At 35.7% G+C, this 4,561-nt stretch overlaps 1 long non-coding RNA gene across 1 annotated transcript; it reads right to left on the bottom strand.

The window, feature by feature from the left end:
* Positions 1–2,442: 2,442 nt before the first annotated feature.
* LOC108502687 lies at positions 2,443–4,103 on the bottom strand. Its single transcript, XR_001876562.1, has 3 exons — positions 4,051–4,103; positions 2,963–3,049; positions 2,443–2,541 (listed from the first exon to the last, which is right to left on the bottom strand). It is a non-coding gene; the product is annotated as an uncharacterized LOC108502687 (long non-coding RNA).
* Between the last annotated feature and the right edge of the window lie 458 nt (positions 4,104–4,561).

Genomic DNA, 4,561 nt, shown 5'->3' with positions numbered 1-4,561 from the left:
TATTTGGTTGTGTGTGTTTGTTTTTTTTTTTTACCAATTCAGTCAACTCTAGTCAGATTTAACATTGATTTAGCAATCTACAGCAATGTGCACATCATGCAGGTACTTACTGGGTGCAGCATAGTAAGTTGTTTACATGGAATTCTGAAAGAAACTTTAAAAACTGGAAAAGCACATACCCTATAAAAAAAAAAAAAGTGGAGATAATTATTTCTGTCCACTACAATCAAAAATCAAACAGTATTAGAATTAGTGAATGCATACACAAATGCTATGTCATATAATAAAAGGAAGATTTTGTTTGATTTCAATTAATTTCTTGTAGTCTTTATCCACAACTACATTCAGTGAAGCAGACAAGAGTAAATTGCAGCTGGAGATCAGGAGTGAAAAGACAAACCCACTAAAAAACACAAATTTATTATATATCTGCACTTTTAATCCATGTAACAATTGCAAAATGCCACTCAGGAAATGCCATCTCTGAGCTGACTGATAAGATCATTTCCTTCTCTCTTTTTTAGCTCTTGTCATTCCCCCTTGCCATAGCAGTCACAAAAAATAGGCCAAGAGGGGGTGGGGATAAGTAACATTTAATAAATCTACTAAAATAAGGTAAGTGTGTGTATAATATGCTAGAAGAATATGCACTTGACTACATTTTTTACCTGTCTTTGCAGACATGCAAAAACCAATATTCATGTTTATCTGTAAACAAGTGATTAGTTAAAATGAGTTGGCTTTGCTTAGGTAAGCAGCCTACTTGATGCATCTGATAAGAGTTTCAGGGATCTATGGGTACCTAGAAAAGAACTGAAATATAAATATTAAATAATTACTAAGACTGAATTTCACCTGAGTCAGTAAATGATAACTTTCCAATCTGAATTCATCTTTTCACAACAAAGGAAAGACTCTGTGATTTTCTTAACAATTTCATGGTGTATCCCAATGTTACCGCAAGCCTTGAGAGATAAGGATTGTCCTCTGTTAAGAAAATCAAGTTATTAAATTGGTCAAAGATGACTCTACCAGAAATGTATTCAAATCTTCTTTATTAATTACCATAGGAATTTAGTTTGAGAGTCACATATAAAATTTTACTCAGCTTTCACAGATAAAATATATTATATACAAAAATTCCTAGGATTTTAATTTAGTAAAACCCCAATAGTACTTTACCGAGCAAGTTATTCCCTGTACAGAGAAGAACTCTGCAGGACTGATTCATTCTTTTACAGTGCATTAGTTTAATCACCTAGGAGATTTCTAACAGATGATGAAATGTAAACAGGAGCAGGAACTTCAGTTATCTCTGGATGAAGATATTTAGTTTCACATTCTATCCTAGCACCAAGCAAAACAAAACAGACTAAATACTCTTCAGTTTCATCCACAAAATTTATTTGACTTTTGTTGCATTTAAAAGGGCAGAACTTGATATTGTATGTTAATGCTGCAGTTAAGTTCAGGTTCTCCTGTTAACAACGCCCTTGAAATTGAAGCTGATATTATTTTTTCTTTTACTATTTTTTGACATTCAGTAATTGCAATAACACAGTAAAATTTGTTTAGAATAGACAAGTGAGTCAAACTAACAATTACAACAAATTATAGAGCAACCTTCTGTTCTACACTATACCTTTCTAAAAACAATTTGTTGTATTACACAGTCTCCCAATTATCAAGCAGTAATCCAGGAGACTCTCAAGATATAGTGAGTTAGTGTTAACAGCTGAAACAAAAGTGAACTCCAATGAGCAGTCAAAATCAACAAACAAAAGGATGAAATCCTATTCTCCCTATTCAAAGAATAGTCTTTCCTGGTAAGAAGATACTGGATCAGGCCCAAACTGTATAAAAATAAAAGCAGTCAATAATAAAACAGATATTATAACCCAAGTTACTAAAGAAAAAGTGCATAAAAAAAGAATGAATGTTCAATGATACCTTGTCTACTTCCATTTTTTCAATGTCTCTAGGACACGTAAATGTATTTTGTTCTATAAAATCCCATATTTTAATAAATCATGTCAAGGTTTTTATAAAAAATGACCCTTCTAGGTTAATGTTTTTCATTCCCTTATTTTTTTCATCCTTTGTGTTTCTGCTTTGTAATAGTAGAATTTTTCATAACCAAAGATCTCAGTTGTTAAAATTATATAACATGCACTATCTAATTTTAAGACCTGTGTGTAGAAATATGTAACTGGGTGATAACATACAGGAACATACCAAGTGGAGCTAACATGCAAACAAATTCAACTTAGAAAGAAGCTTTGCGGCATAAAATTCACAAAGTTCTGGACTCATAGTGGATGTATGTAGCAGCAAAATGTATCTCCTACACCTTCCTTCCTATTCTAGATTATGCTGCTTGAGTTGAAAGAGACACAGTCAAGTGTCCTCCCACCTACATATCAGATGGCTGTGCCATCAAGGGATCATGGTCTTCACTGGAGTGAGGATCTTCCCTGCACACATGGGAGGTGAGGAAAATGCTTTCCCATCTGGCTGCATGAAGTCACTTGCAAAGGAGATCTGAATCCAGAGAAAGAAGGAATTAGGCTAACATAAGGAAGGCAGACATACATTTTGTTACCTTAATTCCCAGGATTAGTATATTTTGGTTTATCATTCTCCACAACTTTGTAAATTTAAATCCAATATTGCTTTTCGTTGCTGACAAGGAAAGCGTTGCCACCAATTCATTATGCAAATCAATGTGTAACTATTAGTTACAAGGTTAGATAAGTTCCTTCCCCTCATAAAATCAAGTGATCTATGCATGCAAAATACAAACAGGTCTGACCTACTCTATCCCCTTGATCTCTGTACATTTAAACAACAGCTGTGCATGAAAAAGTCTGAATTAAGGACACAGCAGTAGCAGCTAATATAGCAAAGAATCAATGCAATATTTATTAAGGTGGTCTGTGAGAAAAACAGGAAAGTCACGAACCTCTTTCAATATATACCATTCTCAGAAACATCTTCCAAGGTGACTGAAAAATAAAATGTTTGCTATGGAGTAGGTTCAAAATGGAACCTGCACATAGAAATAAGAATACTGTAAAAGGGAAGGAAGAGCATATACTATCATACATAGTGTTAAAGACACACTTCTAGTAAACCTCCATCTGGAGCTCCACGTTTAGGAACTGGATACTGAACTTCAGAAGAATAAATTGCATTTACTTTTAAATATTTTCATAGACAATTTTCACACCTATACAAGAATTATGTAAACAGCTGCTAAAATAAATCACTGGTATTTAGATTGCCTGGAGTACACACTGTCTTAAACTTTATAGTTGAGAGCACCCTATGCCATGCACCCTGTCACACAGCCTATCTTGTTACCTGTTACCTGCAGCACTTAGTGGAAATGGGGATCTCAGTGCATAGGTCCTTAAAACGCTTACATATATTTTAAGATATTAGACCTGCCAGAAGACCTTGCACACTAATTAAGCATAGCAAAGTGCAAGAGAAATTAAAATTCCCATTGTACAATCAGCAAAATAATGCTCCAGAGGTTAGTTAAATCATTACGTCAAGGGTTCCTTGACCTGTGTCACAAAACCATTTATCCAACCATAAATCCAAATAAGCTTTTGTATTGTGATTCTTGGTACAAAATGTGACAAGGAAAAAAAAGATACAGTACTTCAGTGTACAATTTCCCTTTTAGTTGAAAAAAGTCATATTCAAAGGAAATGAATGCTGGGTTGACCAGAGTTAGATTCACAAGATACCTTTATGACTCTTCAGGTTTCCAAGCCCAACATTTAAGACATCATTTGAACATTCAACGCTTAGACCATCCCCTTCTTCCACTGCTAAAGTCAACAAGGTGCTATTGAGTAGATGCACAACCATCTAAATAGTGATCGGCCATTCATTACCTGGTCACAAAAAAATTGACAAAGGCACTGTTCTTCCATCTCTCTCTCAGGAGCCCACATAAGTAAAAAATAATTCTGGATTCCCCTCTACTTAACAACTATGGAAGTCCTTTCTGCTTCAGAGGTTTAATTCAATTGTTACCTGCACCTCAGGAAGTCTTCCATCATCCCCATATCACCATTGGCGAATCAGTGCTCAAATCAGTCCAGCAGTTTAATTACCTAGGAAGCCTCATCTCCTCGGATGGTAAGATTGACGGAGAGATAGACAACAGGTTAGCAAAGGCATATAGTGCTTTTGGAAAGCTTCATAAAAGAGTTTGGCAAAATAAACACCTGAAGAAAAGTACCAAGATCAGTGTTTACAGAGCCATAGTGCTGTCTACTCTCTTACATGAATCTGAATCATGGGTCATCTACCGCCACCACCTGCGACTCCTAGAACACTTCCATCAACGCTGCCTTTGTACAATCCTAAACATCCACTGGTCAGATTATGTGACTAATACATCTGTTCTAGAACAGGCAGCAGTCACAAGTATTGAGGCCATGTTGCTGAGAACACAGCTGCGCTGGGCAGGACACGTCTCCAGGATGAAGGACCACCGCCTCCCTAAGATCTTGCTTTACGGTGAACTTGTCACCGGCTGCCG

This window comes from Lepidothrix coronata, unplaced genomic scaffold (assembly GCF_001604755.1).
Source record: "Lepidothrix coronata isolate B3197 unplaced genomic scaffold, Lepidothrix_coronata-1.0 Scaffold123, whole genome shotgun sequence".
Lineage (NCBI taxonomy): Eukaryota > Metazoa > Chordata > Aves > Passeriformes > Pipridae > Lepidothrix > Lepidothrix coronata.
This window is presented reverse-complemented; position numbering and strand designations above follow the sequence as displayed.